General features: G+C 44.8%; 1 pseudogene; it reads right to left on the reverse strand.

The window, feature by feature from the left end:
• Positions 1-25,121, reverse strand: part of LOC122934686 — a 261,344-nt pseudogene that overhangs the window by 128,351 nt on the left and 107,872 nt on the right.

Genomic DNA, 25,121 nt, shown 5'->3' on the forward strand with positions numbered 1-25,121 from the left:
ACCTCCATTTATCAGTTCTGGCTCAAGAAAGGGGTGAGATACCTTAGCCAACTTTATCAAGATGGATCTTTCTATACTTTTGAAAGTATAGAAACTACCCCGTACGAGCTTCTATTGATACCTCTAGTTGAGACACGCCTGTGAGATGCATTTTAACACTCTACCCCTACAGTTGAAATGTGACCCCCTCGAGTCTATCGCTAGGCAGGCACGGCCATGTAAGCCAGTTTCTTCTTTCTATAGGGAGATATTAGGTATGCAGGATTCACCACTTTGGCGATCATTTGAGCGTTGGTGCGTGGATATTCCTGACCTAGAAGCATCTCATCTGAGGGAGCTAAGCTCTGTATGGAGATCTATAGTAATTAGTGCTCGAGACCAGCTCATTCAGATCAAGTGGGTACACAGGGTGTATCTGACCCCAGTGCGGCTGTTCCACATGCGTAGACTACCGAAAACTTCATGTTCGAGTCAAGGGGGTTGTTGTACCACATGATATGGGATTGTCCCGCTATGCAGCGGTACTGGGGCCAGATCTATACTTTTATTTACACAAGGTTGGGGCTCCCGGGGATCTGCTCTCCTATGGTATGCTTACTGGGCCTTGTGGTGTAGTTTGTCCCCACTAGGTATGACAGACAACTGCTCTGTCTGCTAATGTTTTATGGGAGAAAGACTATTCTCCTAAAATGGAAACCACCTAAGGTCCCTACTTATGAACAGTGGGTACAACTGATAAATGCTGACCTTCACATAGTAACATAGTACATAAGGCCGAAAAAAGACATTTGTCCATCCAGTTCGGCCTGTTATCCCGCAAGTTGATCCAGAGGAAGACTCCTCTCTAGTAGCTATAGCCTGTAATATTATTACACTCCAGAAATACGTCCAGGGCCCTCTTGAATTCCTTTATTGTACTCACCATCACCACCTCCTCAGGCAGAGAGTTCCATAGTCTCACTGCTCTTACCGTAAAGAATCCTTTTCTATGTTTGTGTACAAACCTTCTTTCCTCCAGACGCAGAGGATGTCCCCTCGTCACAGTCACAGTCCTGGGGATAAATAGCTGATGGGAGAGATCTCTGTACTGACCCCTGATATATTTATACATATTAATTAGATCTCCCCTCAGTCGTCTTTTTTCTAAAGTGAATAACCCTAATTTTGATAATCTTTCAGGGTACTGTAGTTGCCCCATTCCAGTTATTACTTTAGATGCCCTCCTCTGGACCTTCTCCAGCTCTGCTATGTCTGCCTTGTTTACAGGAGCCCAGAACTGTACACAGTACTCCATGTGCGGTCTGACTAGCGATTTGTAAAGTGGTAGGACTATGTTCTTATCACGGGAATCTATGCCCCTTCTGATGCAACCCATTATCTTGTTGGCCTTGGCAGCAGCTGCCTGACACTGGTTTTGCAGCTTAGTTTGCTGTTTATCAAAATTCCTAGATCCTTTTCCATGTCAGTGTTACCGAGTGTTTTACCATTTAGTATGTACGGTTGACTTGCATTTTTCCTTCCCATGTGCATAACTTTACATTTATCAGTGTTAAACCCCATCTGCCACTTATCTGCCCAAGCCTCCAGTCTATCCAGATCCCTCTGTAGTAGTATACTGTCCTCATCAGTGTAAATTACTTTACACAGTTTAGTGTCATCTGCGAAAATTGATACTTTACTATGCAAGCCTTCTACAAGATCATTAATAAATATATTGAAGAGAATAGGGCCCAATACTGACCCCTGAGGTACCCCACTAGTGACAGTGACCCAATCTGAGTGTGTATCGTTAATAACCACCCTCTGTTTTCTATCACTGAGCCAGTTACTTACCCACATACAGATGTTTTCTCCCAGTCCGAGCATTCTCATTTTATATACTAACCTTTTATGTGGTACAGTGTCAAATGCTTTGGAGAAGTCCAGATATACGACATCCATTGATTCGAAAATATTTAACAGCTTTGCTTTCTCCTCATCGCTCTCTGCGACTTCCCCCTCATTACTCTTTAGAGGGCCGACACCTTCAGATTTATACTTTTTAACATTTATATAATTGAAGAACATTTTAGGGTTAGTTTTACTCTCTTTGGCAATTAATCTCTCGGTCTCTAGTTTGGCCGCTTTTATTTGTTTTTTACATGTTCTATTTTTTTCCTTATAGTTTTTCAGTGCTTCCGTGCTCCCCTCCTGTTTCAGTGAATGATATGCTTTCTTTTTGTCATTTATTGCTTTCTTTACAGTTCTATTTATCCACATTGGTTTATTTTTGTTCCTTAACCTTTTATTACCATACGGTATGTACCTTTCACAATTAGATTTTAGGATGTTTTTAAAGATATCCCATTTTGTGGCTGTATTTTTATTTTTGAGGACTTTGTCCCAGTTAGTTTGGCCTATGGCCTCTCTTAGTTGGCTAAATTTAGCTTTTTTGAAGTTTGGTATTTTTGTTCCTCCCTGTAGAAACGCTCTTTTGAATGATAATTGGAAGGTTATTACTTTGTGGTCACTATTTCCCAGGTGTCCCCCAACCTGCACGTCTGTTGTTCTGTCCGGCCTATTGGTTAATACTAAGTCCAGTATGGCCGTCCCTCTAGTCGGGTCCTGAACCAGTTGGGAGAGGTAATTGTCTTTGGTTATTGCCAAGAACCTGTTTCCTTTATGAGATATACAAGTTTCAGTTTCCCAGTCTATATCTGGGTAGTTGAAGTCCCCCATAATAACCACCTCATTATGATTTGCCGCCTCGTCTATCTCGTTGAGTAATAGATTTTCTGTGGACTCTGGTATATTAGGTGGTTTATAGTAAACTCCTATTAGTAATTTATTGTTGTTTTTAGCTCCATGTATCTCTACCCACACTGACTCCACATGTTCATGTCCCTCACTTATATCTTCGCGGAGTGTGGGCTTTAGACCAGACTTTACATAAAGGCAGACCCCTCCCCCTCTCCGGTTTTAACGATCCTTTCTAAACAGACTGTAACCTTGTACATTAACCACCCAATCATAGCTATCATCCAGCCATGTCTCAGTTATTCCCACTATGTCATAGTTCTCCTCACACATCACTAATTCCAGTTCACCAATTTTATTAGTCAGACTTCTGGCATTAGTATACATACATTTGAGAGGTTTATGTATATTTTTTACCCTACACCTTTCCTTCTGAACTGTTCTAGTCCCTCCTTCCATTCCTCCCCCAGTCCCATTACCTTGCCCCCGGTCTCTATCTGCGCTATCTTCCCGTCCTATAACGTAATTACCCTCCCCCCCAGTCCCTAGTTTAAACACTCCTCCAACCTTCTAGCCATCTTTCTCCCCAGCACAGCTGCCCCTTCCCCATTGAGGTGCAGCCCGTCCCTACGATAGAGCCTGTAGCCGATAGAAAAATCGGCCCAGTTCTCCAGGAACCCAAACCCCTCCTTCCTACACCAGTTCTTGAGCCACTTGTTAATCTCCATAATCTCCCGTTGCCTTTCTTGTGTGGCTCGTAGTACAGGCAGTATTTCGGAAAATACTACCTTTGAGGTCCTTGCCCTCAGCTTTTGACCTAAATCCCTGAAATCATTTTTAAGGACTCTCCACCTACCTCTAACTTTGTCATTGGTTCCGATATGGACCATGACCGCTGGATCTTCTCCAGCCCCTCCCAGTAATCTGTCAACCTGATCCGCGATGTGTCGAACTCTAGCGCCAGGAAGACAGCACACTGTTCGGCGATCACCGTCTTTGTGACAGATTTCCCTATCTGTTCCCCTAATAATGGAGTCGCCCACTACCAGCACCTGTCTGGCCTGCCCTGCTCTCCTGGTTCCCTGCTTACTGGAGCTGACATTCCCCTGACTGGCAGAGGAAGTGTCCGGCTGCAGCAGTGCCGTCCCCGGACTGACATCCCCCTCATCTGCCAAACGTGCAAACTTGTTGGGGTGTGTCAGATCAGGGCTAGCCTCCCTGGCACTCTTCCCTCTACCCCGCTTTCTAACTGTTACCCAGCTAGCTACCTCACTTTCCTCAGCCTCCTCTCTGTCACCCTTATAAGTTAACATATGTTGCTAGAGGAGCTCCGGACCGTTTCGAGAGAATCTGGGGTGTTTGGCTCCACAAGCAAAACACTGTTTAGGTATTGACCTGGGTGGGGCTACGGGGTGCTTAGGTGTATGTGTATGCGAGTGTGAATGGAGTCTGGTGATCGCTCAATACTACCAGTGGGCTGCTGCCATGAAACGGACCTACTCATGTAAAAAAAAAAAAGTCAGACTTTTTACTCATGCAGGGGAAAAATACAAGAGGTGGAGTAATATTGTTGGTATCCAGCTGTTTATTATGGATTGCAACCCAATATACTGATACTGCTCATGAGCATTATATCATTAAGGTGATTTACTGGTTTATATGCCTTTTTTTCTTTTTCTATGGCTACATGCACACGAACGTTGTTTGTTTCCGTGTCAGTTAAATTTTTTTTGCGGATAGGATGCAGACCCATTCATTTCAATGGGTCCGCAAAAAACACTGTGTGCTGTCCGCATCAGCATGTCTGTTCCGTTGCCCCGCAAAAAGAAAAAGTGCATGTCCTATTTTTTTCTAGTTTGCAGACAAGGAATAGCATTATTACAATGGATCCACAAAAAAAACTGATGCCATATGGAACGTCATCCATTTTGTTTGCAGATTCTACAATTTGCGAACCGCAAAACACATATGGTCATGTGAATGTAGCCTTTATGTGATCAATAGAGGTAATTATAAAAAAAAAAAAAATAACAGATATAGTCTAGGCTTCTAAAATTATTTTATTCCTGCCTTCATTGTGATATTGGAAAACAAGATAGATAGATATAGATGCGATATATTCGGGACCGCGCGACTCTCCACTAATCAATCTTATTAATCTAGAATCATCCAGCTGTAAAGGGATCGAACGAACACAAAATTCCATCCTCCCACTACAGCTCCTGCAGAGGGAAGCGTACTAATAGTGAAGTACTGTATAGGCCCCTCACAAGCGCTTCAGCTGTTATACTTACAGGGGCAGGTAGGAGTTAGGCACATCAAATCACTTTTCACGAAATTTTCCCTGAATTTCTTGTTTCTTTTGTAATCTGCTAGAGCATAAAAACTCCTATAGTGCAACACCGCTATTCACTTTTGCATAAAATTCCTTTAATATACTCACAAGAGTAGGTTGACAAACAGCATATAAAATCCTCTCAACCCGATAATCCTGCCTGACCCGTGTTTCGCCAAAGCTTCATCAGGGGCCTATCTCCCAACACTAAACAACTTCATTAGGCAAAAGGATTTCGGGATAGTTGGAGAAATAACATGTGAAATGTCAGGAGTAGTATACATGCTGGAGTGCCCATGTGGCCTCCAGTATGTTGGCCGGACAACTAGGAAGCTAAAAACACGGTTACAGGAGCACATAAGAAATATAAAGAAAGGTTTAGAAACCCATGGGGTATCTTTACATTTCAAAATGGCCCATCAAAAAACCCCTAAAGGGTTAAAATTCACGGGATTGGAGGTAGTAAAGAATAACTAGCGGGGAGTAGACTTTGTGGCAAAGATAAATCGTCAGGAAGTAAAGTGGATTTACGAGATAGACACGATTCAACCAAAAGGATTAAAATGTCGAGTTTGATTTGACCCCTTGCCTTGATTTGATGTGCCTAACCCTGGGTTCAGACCTGAGCGTTCTGAAACGAGCGCTCTGTATGCGCGATTGTACGGGCGTTTACAATCGTGCGTACAGAGACAGGCGTGCACACATTGTCGCGCGTTCCCGAATATCTATGTGCGGGAACGCGCGACAAACGCCCCCAAAAAAGCTCAAGAACTTGTTTGAGCGTCGGGCGTTTTACAGCGCGATCGTACGCGCTGTAAAACGCCCAGGTGAGAACCATTCCCATAGGGAAGCATTGGTTTCTCCTTGTTGAGCGTTTTACAGCGCGTAGGAACGCGCTGTAAAACGCTCAGGTGTGAACTTAGGGTAACTCCTACCTGCCCCTGTGAGTATAACAGCTTCCCTCCGCAGGAGCTGCAGTGGGAGGAGGATTTTTGGAATTTGGTGTTCGTTCGATAGCTGGATGATTCGAGATTAAGAAGATTGATTAGTGGAGAGTCGCGCGGGCCCGAATATATTGCATACTGATATTGTGAACTTAACCCACTTCACTACTGGGACCTGCAGCGGTTAAAACATTGGGATCACATATTGGAATTTTGTATTATTGTAATATAGATATATAGATAGATGGACAGATTTTACCTGTTAACATTCCTTCATTAACAACGCAGCCTCCTGTAAGTAATATGGAATCACAAGGTAAATGGAATCTGTTCCTTGATAAAACCATGACATCTCCAGGAACCAAATATTGAGATTCTAATTCTTGTATATCTGAAGAGAAAATGTTGCAGTTCTCTTATTACATCCCCTGTGGAAATTATCATTGAAGCAAATTAACATCTAAGGCCTCTTTCACACTACAGTATGTTGCATTCAGTGTTTTGCGTTCCGTTTTTCACGGATCCGTTGTTCCGTTTTTTGCTTCCGTTGTGGTTCCGTTTCCGTTCCGTTGTTCCGTTCCGTTTTTCCGTATGGCAAATACAGTATACAGTAATTTCATATTAAAAATTGGGCTGGGCATAACATTTTCAATTGATGGTTCCGCAAAAAACGGAACGGATACGGAAGACATACGGATGCATTTCCGTATGTGTTCCGTTTTTTTTGCGGCCCCATTGACTTGATTGGAGCCACGGACTGTGATTCTCGGCCAAATATAGGACATGTTCTATCTTTTCAACGGAACGGAAAAACGGAAATACGGAAACGGAATGCATACGGAACACATTCCGTTTTTTTGCGGAACCATTGAAATGAATGGTTCCGTATACGGAACGCAAAAAACGGACCGTATACGGAACGCAAAAAACTGTAGTGTGAAAGAGGCCTAAGGCTAGCCATACACCTTAGAAAACAGCAATATAGCACATTAATAATGTAGCACTCTGTAATGTCTGATTTTCTATATACTTGTACCCTTTGGTACATATAGCTAGTGAAGAATGCTGACTGTATATAAAGATTCTTCTTTTTATTATCTTATTGTTGTTATAATTATTATCATCAAATTATTTAACCAGTTCAAGACTAGGCCATATACCCTTTTCCTGACCAGACACTTCATTTTTAGTTCATGCAGCTGCGAAAGCTCTGTTAGTTAAATTATTTGTGCGTCTTCCATGTTAAATGAATATTTTTTTATCTTTGTTTTATTTCTTTTTTTTATACCCAGGGAAATGTAGAAAAAATATTCTTTAAATTCTTTTGATGTTTTTTTTTTTATAGCACAAAGGGCAACCAAGATACATTTTTAAGTTGTTTTCCCTTTTCATTACATTATATACTTTGATATAGGGAATGTATAGTTTATGGTCACCAAGGTCAAAATTTTATTATTATTACATTTTTTTCTTTTGCTGTCTGTGAAAGAGAATATTTGTGTTTACATTCAGAGACTGAAAACGTTTATATGGCTAGTCCTACTCTCAGCTGAGAAGTGGACACAATTGTATCCAGTGTGGACAAAAATCTTGACTCCAGACTGATACATTGTTACACATATGGGTGGGTTCACACTAGCTGTCACAGGTCGCCAGCATTGTGCTCCTTCCCTTCGGGGCCACCTGCGCCCTGTGATAACGTCGGAGCAAGGTTGTGCGCTGCGTCCTCATCTCCAAGGCAACGGGGGGCGGAGAGGACCCAGCCATGCATGCCTCCTTACCGTGGTTGGCGTCCTCCGCTCCCGTAAGTTCGACGAAAAGTCTGAGTGCCAAACTGTTCACTCGGTGCTCAGCAGTGTGCAGGGTGATGAGTCATGTGACGATGGCCACTTCACATAGCTAATTCTCTCCCCTATTTAACAGGCAGCCTGCTGGCCACAGGTTGCCTGTGATTAAGGTCCTATTCCTTGTGAATATTCGGTTGGCGATTTTATGTCTATTTGTATCTCGGCTTACTTGACTGCGTCCCTTGCTTTGATCCTTTTGTTATTTTGCTTCTCCTGGTATTTGACTTCAGCTTGACCTTTTGACTTGTCCTTGCATGCTCCCTGGTACCGCCTTGACCTCCTGGTTTTGACCTTGCTAGTTCGACCTCTCGTTGTCTGTTTGTTTGTCTCTCCGCACTTATGCAGGTTAGGGGGTCGCTGCTCAGTTGCGCTCCGTTGCCTAGGACGGGTAAGTGCAAGTAGGCAGTGACAGAGAAGTGGGTGGAGTCAGTTTGCAACATCTCTATCCCCTTCTCGTGACACTAGCATTAGGGATTCCGTTATGGTTTTCTGTTATAATATGGTTATAAAGGAAAATAATGAAATACCCAGACAAAATGCAAAACAGAAGCCTTTAAAAAGCATCACGTTTGCTTTCCGTCCTAATAGAAGTCTATGGGAAAGCATAACGGATCCGTCTAGGTCTTGTTATGCAAGACGGAAAACAAAGTTATGGATTTCATTATAACTATGTTATAACAGAAAGCCATAACAGAATCCCTAATGCTAGTGTGAACACACCCATACCAGTATTTTATGAGGTCTTGTGTTGAAGTAATGAGGTGCTCAGACACTGAATTATTCAGCTCCATCATTCCTTCTCCAAGTAGATCGTCAAGTGGGTGTAGAAAAACCTATAGGCCCGGATACAAGACACTATGCTGTGGCAGGGAAGGACTAGGCCGGCAGCCTATCAGAGGCCGGAGCAGGCGGCGCGATGACGTCATCGCGCCGCCTGAGCTATATAGCGTGGGACACAGGCCGGAAGAGGAGAGGCCTGCATCGCTGACATGGAGGTAAGTATGTGTTTTTTTTCTTTTTAATATATACAATACTTTTACTGGCACAGGGGGGCTGTTATTGCTGGCACATGGGGGCTGTTATTACTGGCACAGGGGGGCTGTTATTACTGGCGGGGGACATTATAGTCACAACCGCAGACCACATGTAACCACACCAGCCCAGGACCTCCACATCCAGCATGTTCACCTCCATTATCGTCTGAGACCAGCCACCCGGACAGCTACAGCAACAATCGGTTTGCATAACCAAAGAATTTCTGCACAAACTGTCAGACACCGTCTAAGGGAAGCACATGTTCGTCATCCTCATCGGGGTCTAGACCTGACTGCAGTTCTTCATCGTAACGAACTTGAGTGGGCAAATGATCACATTCGAATGTGTCTGGCACATGAGTCCCTGGTGTCTGGCAGATGAGTCCCTGTTTTCACTGTTCAGGGCAGATGGCAGACAGTCTGTGTGGCATTGTGTGGGTGAGCGGTTTGCAGACGTCAACACTGTGGATCGAGTAGCCCATGGTGGTGGTGGGGTTATGGTATGGGCAGGCGTATGTTATGGACAATTAACACAGGTGCATTTTATTGATGGCATTTTGAATGTGGCTGTCATGGCCCATAACAGGTAGGAACTAGTGTTAGGGACCACTCATGAAGGCGACCTTGACGTGGTGAGTGGCTTATTACTCTTTGGCCAAAATGTACACCAATGCCTTATTCAACATTCAGCATAAAGGCAGGGCAGAGTGCTGGTTTGCAGAGTGATTGCATTTGTGTTTTTGCGTTTGTGTCTGTATTTCACTATAGCAATGTGCACCTGCATACTGGGTTGTGCGGGCTGAACCCCCACATTTTTTTCTTTGTAGTATATATTGGAGGCGTGGCGATCTCCAAGCAGTCATGCACACCTGACCAGTTTGTCTGCCCTGGAGGCTGGTTTTAAAGTCAGTATAAAACAGAGTCTGCTTATTTAGCACCTACCAGTAGCCATTTGGCTCCAGGAGAAGTATATATTGGGCTCAGCATGCATGTTGGTACTTGCATCCCTGGAGCCGATGAAAGCTGTAATGGCACCGGACGGTGTTAAAAGCAGAGTGTGCTTGGCGTGCATGCTGTACCTGCGCTCCCTGGACTTTGTGTGGCTGTCATGGCCCATAACAGGTAGGAACTAGTATCAACTAATGAAGAATCTTTCGCTTCAGAGAACTCGTCACGCACTTTCCTGCTTTAAAGGTCAGATGGTTTACTGGAATTTTTATAACCTGATCCAACTGAAATGAAATTTCCCTGACAGCACACTGGGTGAATATTGTGGAGGCCGGGAGCAAGTTGGTTGCTGGCACCAGACTTGCCCTCCAATAGATCCTCGTTAAAGGATTTAATCGGGTACTCATTCCAATAACAGCGCCTCTTAAGAGTCCTGTATTGTTATTTATCGTCACTACCTCCCTGAGTCGGTAGTGGGTAATTGGCGCACCTGCTGCCTTCCTTGGATGTGGTAGCTGTTTCTCAGGCTCCCTCTCCAGAATCAAACCCTGATTTCCCATTACCCGTGGTCACCATGGTAGGCGCACAAAGGAACATCGAACGTTGATAGGGCAGACATCCAAATGGATTGTCGCCGTCACGGGGATGTGCGATCGCCTAGAAGTTATCTAGAGTCAACAAAGCGGCAGCAGGCCCTCTCCCATAATCTTTTCAATGGTCAGCTCACCTACAGTCCCTCACATCTAATGTTTTACAGGGTCAGCTAAGCAGCAGGCACTCAACCATAATATTTTCAATGGTCATCTAAGCAGCTGGCACTCTCCCCTAATTATTTAAATTGTCAGCTCAGCAGCAGACCTTCACCCCTAATGTTTTAGAGGGTCAGCTCACCAGCAGGCCCTCACCTACAATCTTTTACAGGGTCAGATCACCAGCAGGCCCTCACCTACAATCTTTTACAGGGTCAGCCCACCAGCAGGCCCTCACCTACAAGTCCAGTATCACTATCCAAGAGTCTGGTCAGCACCATCCTCACCTCCGGGGGTCATATAACTAGTTAGCGTGGAGGAGTCTCGTTCATTATCGGAATTAACCAGACAAATCGCTCCACCCACTCAGAACGGCCATGCACCACCACCCACAGAATCAAGAAAGATCTATCAATCTGTCAATCCTTGCCGTGTCTGGGCCAGTTGAGGTTTCCCATGTGAAGTCAAATTAAGCCTCAGGCTCCACTACTGGTGGTGCCCTTCCATCAATTAGTTTAAGTTTTAGCTTTGCAACCATACTCCCCCCGGAACCCAAAGACTTTGGTTTCCCGGAAGCTGCTCGGCGGGTAATGGGAAAAACGCCGCTGGATCGCTTGTTGGATCATCTTCGAACCTCCAAATTTCATTGTTGATTAATGAAAATATTCTTGGCAAATGCTTTTGCTGCGCTTCATCTTGCACTGGTCCAAGAATTTCACCTCTAGCAGCGCAATACAATGCCACCGGCTGTCCCTCTTAATCATGGCCCCAGATCCGAAAACCAACATAATTTTGGGCTTAACTTGCACTTTATATACACGTAAATATACAGGAAAGAATGTTTCCTAACAATTTTTCCTCTAAAATCAAATTTATCTTTGGTTTTGTGCGTATTATTGTCAGTCTGTAAAAGTGGCGTACTACTCGGACAACATCGTTCCCAGCAGCGCCATAGAAGTCCAAGATACATCCAGACATCCTCCCCATGCTGTTTCTGAACCATTTTGATGGTGTTTCCATAAATTTCTGAACTTTTCCTATGAACCAGGCACCCTCCCCTCTTCAGAGCAAGGGGGGGGGGGGCTGGTTTAATGCTCGGGTTCTCCCATTGACTTACATTGTACTCGGGTGCTCGGTAAAGCACCCGAGCCCTGTGCTGCTCGATCAACACTATTGCAGACACAAGTCAGTTACTAGGTTCACTATAGAAGCACTACAGGGGCACTATTAGTAGAGAATTGGAGATATAATTGAGTAGATTTTAGATTTTTATCAGGCAAAGCTTAGCATAGAGTTACTGAGAGACTGATTACCTTCTCATTTGTTTCATACAGCTTGCTAGCAAGTTCTACATTAAAAAATTCTGCATTTTCTATATGAACAGCCAACTTTTCTTTCTAAAAAGAAAAACTTTTAACATTTCATAGGCTTATTGCCAACACCCCAATAGTACACATTCTGTGGCAAACACTGAGGAATAGCACCTCTTTTTTCTAAGAAAACTATTTATATTTACAGTTTGTAATTGGGCCTTTCAGTGCAATATACTATTTGTATATTATTCTTATTTAGAGTTGAGCGAACACCTGGATGTTCGGGTTCGAGAAGTTCAGCCGAACTTCCCGGAAATGTTCGAGTTCGGGATCCGAACTTCGTCCCGAACCACATTGAAGTCAATGGGGACCCGAACTTTTCGGTACTAAAAAGGCTGTAAAACAGCCCGGGAAAGGGCTAGAGGGCTGCAAAAGGCAGCAACATGTAGGTAAATCCCCTGCAAACAAATGTGGATAGGGAAATTAATTGAAATAAAAATTAAATAAATAAAAATTAACCAAAATCAATTGAAGAGAGGTCCCATAGCAGAGAATCTGGCTTCACGTCACCCACCACTGGAACAGTCCATTCTCAGATATTTAGGCCCCGGCACCCAGGCAGAGGAGAGAGGTCCCGTAACAGAGAATCTGTCTTCATGTCAGCAGAGAATCAGTCTGCATGTCATAGCAGAGAATCAGGCTTCACGTCAGCCACCACTGCAACAGTCCATTGTCATAAATTTAGGCCAAGCACCCAGGCAGAGGAGAGAGGTCCCGTAACAGACAATCTGGCTTCATGTCAGCAGAGAATCAGTCTTAATATCATAGCAGAGAATCAGGCTTCACGTCACCCACCACTGTAAGAGTCCATTTTCATAAATTTAGGCCCAGCACCCAGGCAGAGGAGAGAGGTCCCGTAACAGACAATCTGGCTTCATGTCAGCAGAGAATCAGTCTTCATATTATAGCAGAGAATCAGGCTTCACGTCGGCCACCAATGCAACAGTCCATTGTCAGATATTTAGGCCCAGCACCCAGGCAGAGGAGAGAGGTCCCGTAACAGACAATCAGGCTTCACGTCAGCCACCAGTGCAACAGTCCATTGGCATATATTTAGGCCCAGCACCCAGGCAGAGGAGAAAGGTCCCGTAACAGAGAATCTGGCTTCATGTCAGCAGAGAATTAGTCTGCATGTCATAGCAGAGAATCAGGCTTCACGTCACCCAACATTGGAATAGTCCTTTGGCATATATTTAGGCCCCGGCACCCAGACAGAGGAGAGGTTCATTCAAATTTGGGTAGCCTCACAATATAATGGTAAAATGAAAATAAAATAGGATTGAATGAGGAAGTGCCCTGGAGTACAATAATATATGGTTAAGGGGAGGTAGTTAATGCACATTGGCTGTAGACAGGCGGCTGCGTTTGTCTGTAATGACGCCCCCTGCCGTGCTGAATACACGTTCAGACAAAACGCTGGCCGCCGGGCAGGCCAGCACCTCCAAGGCATAAAAGGCTAGCTCTGGCCACGTGGACAATTTAGAGACCCAGAAGTTGAATGGGGCCGAACCATCAGTCAGTACGTGGAGGGGTGTGCACACGTACTGTTCCACCATGTTAGTGAAATGTTGCCTCCTGCTAACACGTTGCGTATCAGGTGGTGGTGCAGTTAGCTGTGGCGTGTTGACAAAACTTTTCCACATCTCTGCCATGCTAACCCTGCCCTCAGAGGAGCTGGCCGTGACACAGCTGCCTTGGCGACCTCTTGCTCCTCCTCTGCCTTGGCCTTGGGCTTCCACTTGTTCCCCTGTGACATTTGGGAATTCTCTCAGTAGCGCATCTACCAACGTGCGCTTGTACTCGCGCATCTTCCTATCACGCTCCAGTGCAGGAAGTAAGGTGGGCACATTGTCTTTGTAGCGTGGATCCAGCAGGGTGGCAACCCAGTAGTCCGCACACGTTAAAATGTGGGCAACTCTGCTGTCGTTGCGCAGGCACTGCAGCATGTACTCGCTTATGTGTGCCAGGCTGCCCAGGGGTAAGGACAAGCTGTCCTCTGTGGGAGGCGTATCGTCATCGTCCTGCCTTTCCCCCCAGCCACGCACCAGTGATGGATCCGAGCTGCGTTGGGTGCCACCCCGCTGTGACCATGCTTCATCCTCCTCCTCATCCACCTCCTCCTCCTCATCCTCGTCCTCAAGTAGTGGGCCCTGGCTGGCCACATTTGTACCTGGCCTCTGCTGTTGCCAAAAACCTCCCTCTGAGTCACTTCGAAGAGACTGGCCTGAAAGTGCTAAAAATGACCCCTCTTCCTCCTCCTCCTCCTGGGCCACCTCCTCTTCCATCATCGCCCTAAGTGTTTTCTCAAGGAGACATAGAAGTGGTATTGTAACGCTGATAACGGCGTCATCGCCACTGGCCATGTTGGTGGAGTACTCGAAACAGCGCAACAGGGCACACAGGTCTCGCATGGAGGCCCAGTCATTGGTGGTGAAGTGGTGCTGTTCTGTAGTGCGACTGACCCGTGCGTGCTGCAGCTGAAACTCCACTATGGCCTGCTGCTGCTCGCACAGTCTGTCCAGCATGTGCAAGGTGGAGTTCCACCTGGTGGGCACGTCGCATATGAGGCGGTGAGCGGGAAGGCCGAAGTTACGCTGTAGGGCAGACAGGCGAGCAGCAGCAGGATGTGAACGCCGGAAGCGCGAACAGACGGCCCGCACTTTATGCAGCAGCTCTGACATGTCGGGGTAGTTGTGAATGAACTTCTGCACCACCAAATTCAGCACATGCGCCAAGCAAGGGATGTGCGTCAAACTGGCTAGTCCCAGAGCTGCAACGAGATTTCGCCCATTATCACACACCACCAGGCCGGGCTTGAGGCTCACCGGCAGCAACCACTCGTCGGTCTGTTGTTCTATACCCTGCCACAACTCCTGTGCGGTGTGGGGCCTGTCCCCCAAACATATGAGTTTCAGAATGGCCTGCTGACGTTTACCCCGGGCTGTGCTGAAGTTGGTGGTGAAGGTGTGTGGCTGACTAGATGAGCAGGTGGAAGAAGAGGAGGAGGAAGTCGAGTAGGAGGAGGTGGCAACAGGAGGCAAAGAATGTTGCCCTGCGATCCTTGGCGGCGGAAGGACGTGCGCCAAACAGCTCTCCGCCTGGGGCCCAGCTGCCACTACATTTACCCAGTGTGCAGTTAGGGAGATATAGCGTCCCTGGCCGTGCTTACTGGTCCACGTATCTGTGGTTAGGTGGACCTTGCCACAGATGGCGTTGCGCAGTGCACACTTGATTTTATCGGATACTTGGTTGTGCAGGGAAGGCACGGCTCTCTTGGAGAAGTAGTGCCGGCTGGGAACAACATACTGTGGGACAGCAAGCGACATGAGCTGTTTGAAGCTGTCTGTGTCCACCAGCCTAAATGACAGCATTTCATAGGCCAGTAGTTTAGAAATGCTGGCATTCAGGGCCAGGGATCGAGGGTGGCTAGGTGGGAATTTACGCTTTCTCTCAAATGTTTGTGAGATGGAGAGCTGAACGCTGCCGTGTGACATGGTTGAGACGCTTGGTGACGGAGGTGGTGGTGGTGTTGGTGGTACATCCCCTGTTTGCTGGGCGGCAGGTGCCAACGTTCCTCCAGAGGCGGAGGAAGAGGCCAAGGCGGCAGCAGCAGAAGAGGCCGAGGCGGCAGCAGCAGAAGAGGTAGCAGGGGGAGCCTGAGTGACTTCCTTGGTTTTAAGGTGTTTACTCCACTGCAGTTCATGCTTTGCATGCAGGTGCCTGGTCATGCAGGTTGTGCTCAGGTTCAGAACGTTAATGCCTCGCTTCAGGCTCTGATGGCACAGCGTGCAAACCACTCGGGTCTTGTCGTCAGCACATTGTTTGAAGAAGTGCCATGCCAGGGAACTCCTTGAAGCTGCCTTTGGGGTGCTCGGTCCCAGATGGCGGCGGTCAGTAGCAGGCGGAGTCTCTTGGCGGCGGGTGTTCTGCTTTTGCCCACTGCTCCCTCTTTTGCTACGCTGTTGGCTCGGTCTCACCACTGCCTCTTCCTCCGAACTGTGAAAGTCAGTGGCACGACCTTCATTCCATGTGGGGTCTAGGACCTCATCGTCCCCTGCATCGTCTTCCACCCAGTCTTGATCCCTGACCTCCTGTTCAGTCTGCACACTGCAGAAAGATGCAGCAGTTGGCACCTGTGTTTCGTCATCATCAGAGACATGCTGAGGTGGTATTCCCATGTCCTCATCATCAGGATACATAAGTGGTTGTGCGTCAGTGCATTCTATGTCTTTCACCGCTGGGGAAGGGCTAGGTGGATGCCCTTGGGAAACCCTGTCAGCGGAGTCTTCAAACAGCATAAGAGACTGCTGCATAACTTGAGGCTGAGACAGTTTCCCTGGTATGCATGGGGGTGATGTGACAGACTGATGGGGTTGGTTTTCAGGCGCCATCTGTGCGCTTTCTGCAGAAGACTGGGTGGGAGATAATGTGAACGTGCTGGATCCACTGTCGGCCACCCAATTGACTAATGCCTGTACCTGCTCAGGCCTTACCATCCTTAGAACGGCATTGGGCCCCACCATATATCGCTGTAAATTCTGGCGGCTACTGGGACCTGAGGTAGTTGGTACACTAGGACGTGTGGATGTGGCAGAACGGCCACGTCCTCTCCCAGCACCAGAGGGTCCACTAACACCACCACGACCATGTCCACGTCCGCGTCCTTTACTCGATGTTTTCCTCATTGTTATCGTTCACCACAACAACAAAAATATTATTTGGGCCAATGTATTGTATTCAAATTCAGCTGAATATAAATTTGAGGCCTAGTATTTAGGCGCTGGGTGACCGGTATAGATTTACTGACAGAATTAGACTTGGAAATGCACAGTAGCGTGTGTGTGAAGTTATTCTGAATGACCCTATGTGCACCTTGAATATTATATACCCTTTTAGGGATAGATTTCAAATAGCTCTGATACAGCAGAAACCACTAAATTATGAAATTGCTAAATTGGGAATTGTATTTCAACCCAGAACAAAAAATGTGCTTTGACGGACACTAAATAACTTGCCCAGCCAGAACAGTACAGCGGTAACTACAGATTTAGCGGGATATAAATTTGAGGCCTAGTATTTAGGCGCTGGGTGACCGGTATGGATTTACTGACAGAATTAGACTGGGATATGGCCAAAAAATAACCACACTATTGCTGGTTAAATGCACTTGGTGTGACAGCTTGACCAACCACACTACTGAGGGTTAAATGCACTTGGTGACAGGCGCAGCTTGCCCCTGATGTAGTATATGGCCAAAAAATGAACAGACTATTGCTGGTTAAATGCACTTGGTGTGACAGCTTGACCAACCACACTACTGAGGGTTAAATGCACTTGGTGACGGGCGCAGCTTGCCCCTGATGTAGTATATGGCCAAAAAATGAACAGACTATTGCTGGTTAAATGCACTTGGTGTGACAGCTTCACCCTGATGTAGGCTTTAGCCAAAAAACAACCACACCATTGAGGGTTAAATGCACTTGGTCGCAGCTTGTGCTGGCGCACCACAAGACACAAAATGGCCGCCGATCACCCCAGAAAAAAGTGACTGACAAACGGTCTGGGCAGCCTAAAAACAGTGAGCAATTGAATTTTAGCAGCTCAATGATCCACAGCTGCAGATCGATTAATCAAGTCCTTTGGAGGAGTTAGGCCCCATGCACACGGCCGTGTTTCACAGCCGTGTGCGGGCCGTGGAACCGCGGCCTGGATCCCTCCTGAGAGCAGGAGCGCACGGCGTCACTGGTTGCTATGACGCCGTGCGCTCCCTGCTGCCGCCGCAATACAGTAATACACTGGTATGATCTATACCAGTGTATTACTGTACTGTGCCGGCAGCAGGGAGCGCACGGCGTCATAGCAACCAGTGACGCCGTGCGCTCCTGCTCTCAGGAGGGATCCAGGCCGCGGTTCCACGGCCCGCACACGGCTGTGAAACACGGCCGTGTGCATGGGGCCTTAATCTGCCTAATCTCGCCCTACTGTCGCAGCCGCAACCTCTCCCTACGCTAATCAGAGCAGAGTGACGGGCGGCGCTATGTGACTCCAGCTTAAATAGAGGCTGGGTCACATGGTGCTCTGGCCAATCACAGCCATGCCAATAGTAGGCATGGCTGTGACGGCCTCTTGGGGCAAGTAGTATGACGCTTGTTGATTGGCTGCTTTGCAGCCTTTCAAAAAGCGCCAAGAAAGCGTCACAAAAGCGCCAAGAAAGCGACGAACACCGAACCCGAACTTTTACGAAAATGTCCGGGTTCGGGTCCGTGTCACGGACACCCCAAAATTCGGTACGAACCCGAACTATACAGTTCGGGTTCGCTCATCCCTATTCTTATTACAACAAGATAGTGTTTATTATTATAACAAAATCAATACTACAAAAACTACCTTATTATACCCATGGTAGTCAACATTCAACATATTGTATATTACTGCAAGATAAGGTCTAGCTATATAGCAAAAGTAACACTGCAGTAATGCTATCATTATACCCATGTTATTTAACACATTGTACCATTCAATGTTTTAACAGCAATACTGCAACAATACCGTTAACATGTGTTACTGAATGCAAAAGCATTACTGCAATAATGCCATTATTAATTTTATAATATTATTTATTAACATTAGTGTGTGTATATAACACATGAAGATACATTAAGACACAATTTTAGGACGGTTGGCCACAGTTTTTTCCCCCAATAACACAGTGTGTTTAACCCTTTTAGCCTCAGTCATTTTTACATTTTTGCTTTTCACTCCTTGCCAAAACTTATTTTTTTCTTTTTTTGTCACATAACAGTAAGTGGGCTTGTTTTTTCTGGAGCAAGATGTCATTTTTATTGACACCATTAACTATTACATATAATGTGGTGGGAAACTGGCAAAAATTCCAAATAGGGTAGAATTGTAAAGTTTATTTTATGTATAGTATATATGTTTTTATGGCATTTGATATGTGGTAAAACTGACATGTCAGCTTCATTCTGTGGGTCTGTAAAATTACAGCTATACCACATTTATATAGTTTTTTAGTGTTTTAACTAATAACTTTTTTTTTTCTTTGCATTGACATATTCTGACTCCCATAACTTTTTTTTTTAAGTTATAACTTTGGAGCTGTCCGAGAGCTTGTTTTTTGTGGGGAGATCACTTTTTATTCAATCTTTTGGTAGCTGAAGCTGCAAAAAAAACATTGAATCGGCAATTTAGATTTTTTTTCGGACAGGATAAATATTTTAATGAGTATTTTGGGCTATGGTGGTGCAAATGATAACTTCCATTTTTTTTTGCAGACCCATTGATTTGAATGGTTCCGCATACGGTCCGCAAAAATTTTTTACGGACGCAGAAAAAAAATATAGTCGTTTGAATGAGCCCTAACTGTGGTATGAATGATACCCTCAAGCAGGCTCCAGGCTACCAGCCACAACAAATAGCTTCTCCAATCACTTCAGCTGCTGTGGTCAAAATTGACAATGGCATCTGAGGTGTTAAATGTCTGTGATTAGCGTTTTCACCGATTGCTGAAATTAACTCTAGGTGTCTTTAGTTTAAAACAGCAGAAACATGGCAGCTATAATGCTTGCTCTGTTCTGGAGTGTACGCCATCTTTAAAGACCTGAGCAGAGCCCTACGCTGGTCAGGAAAGGGTTAAACACTATCTGCCCTCAACAAGGGACAAGAGTTTACCTATATCTTTATATGTCAGTGATGAACAGTAGCAGTACAATCGGCTTGGATGGCAGAAGAGGAGCACGAGAATTTGTGAAACGAAAAAGATGAAAAGGAGGGCTCCATGTGAGTGTTTGATTTGTTCCTGGTAGCTGCTGAGGAAACCCTCAGCAACTACTAACTATATCTCATGATATGAAAAGTTTTAAAACCTGGGAAATGCTGTTATGTTCATAAGGAAAATTGTGGTTCTATGGTACCATAATTAGAGTGACACTGACTGCATATTCAGTCTCCATTCCTAGGACACTAACAGGACTAAATAGAGCCCTGTCTAGCACTACAAATATGTACGGTGTGTAATAAAAAAAGAAAAAAGAAAAGCACATGTTTGCATGGGTATTTAAATATTCCATGTAGACTTTTACTTTAACTTTTTGCCTAAAAAGTTGAAAATCTAGCTTTGATGTTACTCACCTCCATTTTTGCTAAGGATAGTGACCTTCATGCTGTTATTAGATGCAACCATCTTGTGCAATTTAACAGATTGCTGGTAAGAAATACAAAGAGAGTTAAATTATAGTATCTAATATACCAGGAGGGAGCAAAAAGATTTAGGATCACATGAAACTGACTTGCTATGACTGCCTCAAAGGTTCAAAGAGAGTCTAATCAGCCAATAAGGGGACAATAGGAAAGCAAGTCCTTCTGCTGAGAAAGAAGAATCACCATTCTGTGTTCAGCTCATGACCTGGAAAAATGTCCTGTGGCAATGTTGGACAAAAAGTTACTAAAGACACTGGTCATTAATGTAGTGTGATAGGGACACTATAAAGAGAGTATAGTGAGAGAATAAGAAGATATAATTGGGTTTATTCTTGAAACTTTGATCAGGGAAAGCATATAGAGTGAGTGAGGGACTGATCACCAGAGCTACAGGTCCTTCTAAAAAAATTAGCATATTGTGATAAAGTTCATTATTTTCTGTAATGTACTGATCAACATTAGACTTTCATATATTTTAGATTCATTACACACCAACTGAAGTAGTTCAAGCCTTTTATTGTTTTAATATTGATGATTTTGGCATACAGCTCATGAAAACCCAAATTTCCTATCATAAAAAATTAGCATATTTCATCCGACCAATAAAAGAAAAGTGTTTTTAATACAAAAAAAGTAAACCTTCAAATAATTAAGTTCAGTTATGCACTCAATACTTGGTCGGGAATCCTTTTGCAGAAATGACTGCTTCAATGCAGCGTGGCATGGAGGCAATCAGCCTGTGGCACTGCTGAGGTGTTATGGAGGCCCAGGATGCTTCGATAGCGGCCTTAAGCTCATCCAGAGTGTTGGGTCTTGCGTCTCTCAACTTTCTCTTCCCAATATCCCACAGATTCTCTATGGGGTTCAGGTCAGGAGAGTTGGCAGAATTGAGCACAGTAATACCATGGTCAGTAAACTATTTACCAGTGGTTTTGGCACTGTGAGCAGGTGCCAGGTCGTGCTGAAAAATGAAATCTTCATCTCCATAAAGCTTTTCAGCAGATGGAAGCATGAAGTGCTCCAAAATCTCCTGATAGCTAGCTGCATTGACCCTGCCCTTGATAAAACACAGTGGACCAACACCAGCAGCTGACATGGCACCCCAGACCATCACTGACTGTGGGTACTTGACACTGGACTTCAGGCATTTTGGCATTTCCCTCTCCCCAGTCTTCCTCCAGACTCTGGCACCTTGATTTCCGAATGACATGCAAAATTTGCTTTCATCCGAAAAAAGTACTTTGGACCACTGAGCAACAGTCCAGTGCTGCTTCTCCGTAGCCCAGGTCAGGCGCTTCTGCCGCTGTTTCTGGTTCAAAAGTGGCTTGACCTGGGGAATGCGGCACCTGTAGCCCATTTCCTGCACACGCCTGTACACGGTGGCTCTGGATGTTTCTACTCCAGACTCAGTCCACTGCTTCCGCAGGTCCCCCAAGGTCTGGAATCGGTCCTTCTCCACAATCATCCTCAGGGTCTGGTCACCTCTTCTCGTTGTGCAGCGTTTTCTGCCACACTTTTTCCTTCCCACAGACTTCCCACTGAGGTGCCTTGATACAGCACTCTGGGAACAGCCTATTCATTCAGAAATTTCTTTCTGTGTCTTACCCTCTTGCTTGAGGGTGTCAATGATGGCCTTCTGGACAGCAGTGAGGTCGGCAGTCTTACCCATGATTGCGGTTTTGAGTAATGAACCAGGCTGGGAGTTTTTAAAAGCCTCAGGAATCTTTTGCAGGTGTTTAGAGTTAATTAGTTGATTCAGATGATTAGGTTAATAGCTCGTTTAGAGAACCTTTTCATGATATGCTAATTTTTTTAGATAGGAATTTGGGGTTTTCATGAGCTGTATGCCAAAATCATCAATATTAAAACAATAAAAGGCTTGAACTACTTCAGTTGGTGTGTAATGAATCTAAAATATATGAAAGTCTAATGTTTATCAGTACATTACAGAAAATAATGAACTGTATCACAATATGCAATTTTTTTTAGAAGGACCTGTATATGTTTAATATAGCTGCTGGCAACTAGATCTGCATTACAAAATCTTGCCAAAAAATAATAAAAATAAAATAAATAAATACAATCCTGAGGTTCTATAGTTCATATGCTTATTGCCAGCACCCAACTAGCATATATGCTGCTCCAAACACTGAGAAACTGTACTTTTTTCTTGTAAAAATAAAACTTTTTAAATATGCCATTTGTATTCAGACATTTCAGTGCATTATCCTCATCTTACTGAATTCACTGCATATTACTGCAAGATAACAGGTAGTTACAAAAATATTGCATAATGCCATTTCTATACCCATGCTATTGAACACATTTTATTTTTACTGCAAAAAATGTGTATTACTACAAGATACCATGTAGCTCAAACACATTATACTGCAAAAACTGCATTGCTATACCCATGTAAGTAAGCACACTACTGCAACAAACTGTTAAGTTCAAAGACATTTTACTGCGAAAACTGCATTCTTATGCCCATGTTAATGAATGCATTACTGCATCATTCCATGTAGTTCAAAGACATTATACTGCAAAAACTGCATTGTTTTACCCATTTTACTGCAATATACTGTGGAGTTCAAACACATTTTACTGAAAAAAATTGCTCTATTACCAAAGTAAATAGTCAATACCTGTGTTCAGTGTATTTGTATAAGTAAAGGGACATTTTAATTTATAGGAAACCTATCACTTTTTTTTTATAGGAATCATAATAAAATGTCTGGAAAACAGAGGAGTGGAAATAAGACTCATTCCTCGTCATCCTAAAGTCAGAATGCGAGTATTAGTAGCACCATCCATCTGTCCAGTAGAGGTAGTAAGTCACAGTTCTTTCTGTTCTAATGAGGTGCATCCTGATGACAGGAAGGGCTCTGTCCACAGCCACAGGGCAAAGGAACTTTGAGAAGCACAGAAGCAGGTACAGCACTGCAGGACCTGACACTCTCAGCCAGGGCCGGCCTTTGGGGTGTGTGAGCTGTGAGGCCGCACAGGGCATCATGGCAACAGGGGCGCCCGGCAGCCGACACAGCTCAAAGTCGGTCTTACAGCAGGCCGGACCGAGATTGTGTGAGGCGAGCCTGGCGAGCTGAGCCGCTGCAGCTGCCAGGTCAGCTTCTGTATCATGTAGCAGAATTATGGGTCCCAATGGGGGGGGCGCCACAAGATTAGCTCGCACAGGGCGTCTGAACACCTAAGGCCAGCCCTGCTCCCAGCGTGATTACTTCACATGATCATGCAGGAACTGTCAGGAACAGGACATGCTTGAATGCCAGTACAGAGCAAAGCCATATAATAGCATTGTATGTAATGTTTTTCAAGTACGTATATCTTTATGATTAGGACTGGAAGGGGGCTAGATTGAGAATTTTGCATGGGAAGGCACCATTAAAATTTTTGCTTCAGGCAGCAGAAAGGCTAGGTGCACCCCTGTAGACACCACATTATTATTGATGACTAGTGATGAGCAAAGTTTTTGGAAAATTTGATTTGGCTACTTTGCTGAATCTGGTTTTGCAAGTAATTACTTTGTCACAAAGCACAGTTCTTTGTAATTAGTGGGCACAATGATAGGTAATGGGATTGTGCCAACCCTTATAATTGAACCCCCTTAGATGCTGTGTTCATCACTGATCGCAGCATCTGATATGAACATTGACTGAAGATTCCGTGCAAAATCTTGCGGTCACAGACGTCATATTACCGTGCGCAAGATTTTGCGCAAAATCTTCAATCAAGATAGTCAAAGCAGCCCCATTCATGTGCAAATGGATGAGGAGAGTATGCCCCCCCCCCCCCCCTCAGCAGGAGGAAATTCAACTTTGCAGAAAATCAAATTTTCCCTCAAATTCGTATCGAAGTCCACTTCAGACACTTCGATTCAATAAAATTGTGGACTGGTTTGCGAATTTCACTTCTCAGTCACTGCAGGATGATGTTGTAGTCACCCCTGAGTCTGACACTGTGCCTTTCTTCTGTCCCCAGAAAAGCCTTTCAATTGAATCATCTCTGAGCTCATTGCACGCACCTAGTGAGGCACCTTTTGTTTTCCTGACAGGAAGCAACAAAACCCCACAACCGATTGTGTGGCCATTAGAAAACAGTTGACGACCATCAATCACTGGGTGCTTATCCGCCTACTTCACATCCTCCTCCATTGACATCCCCCTATCCCTACTCAGAGTAAAAAACCCACCAAGAACCAAATTAACTTCTTATTTATGTTTCCTTAGCAAAAACACTTCACATAATAGTGCATACAAAAATGACTCATGGTCAAAAGCACATATTTATCATACACTGACCAAAAATATAAATGCAACACTTTCGGTTTTGCTCCCATTTTGCATCAGCTGAACTCAAAGATCTGAAACATTTTTCTACATACACAAAGGACCCATTACTCAAATCTGTCTAAATCTGTGCTAGTGAGCACTTCTCCTTTGCCGAGATAATCCATCCCACCTCACTGGTGCTGATTAGACAGCATGAATATTGCACAGGTGTGCCTTAGACTGCCCACAATAAAAGACCACTCTGAAATGTGCACAGTTTTGCCTTACTGGGGGGGAGGGGGCAGAAAACCAGTCAGTATCTGGTGTGGCCACCATTTGCCTCACACAGTGCAACACATCTCTGTCACATAGAGTTGATCAGGTTGTTGATTGTGGCCTGTAGAATTTTGGTCCACTCCTCTTCAATAGCTGGGCGAAGTTGCAGAATATTGGCAGGAACTGGAACATGCTGTCGTATACAGCGATCCAGAGCATGCCAAACATGCTCAATGGGTGACATGTCTGGTGAGTATGCTGGCCATGCAAGAACTGGGATGTTTTCAGCTTCCAAGAATTGTGTACAGATCCTTGCAATATGGGGCCGTGCATTATCATGCTGTAACATGAGGTGATGATCGTGGATGAATGG

Source organism: Bufo gargarizans, chromosome 4 (assembly GCF_014858855.1).
Source record: "Bufo gargarizans isolate SCDJY-AF-19 chromosome 4, ASM1485885v1, whole genome shotgun sequence".
NCBI lineage: Eukaryota > Metazoa > Chordata > Amphibia > Anura > Bufonidae > Bufo > Bufo gargarizans.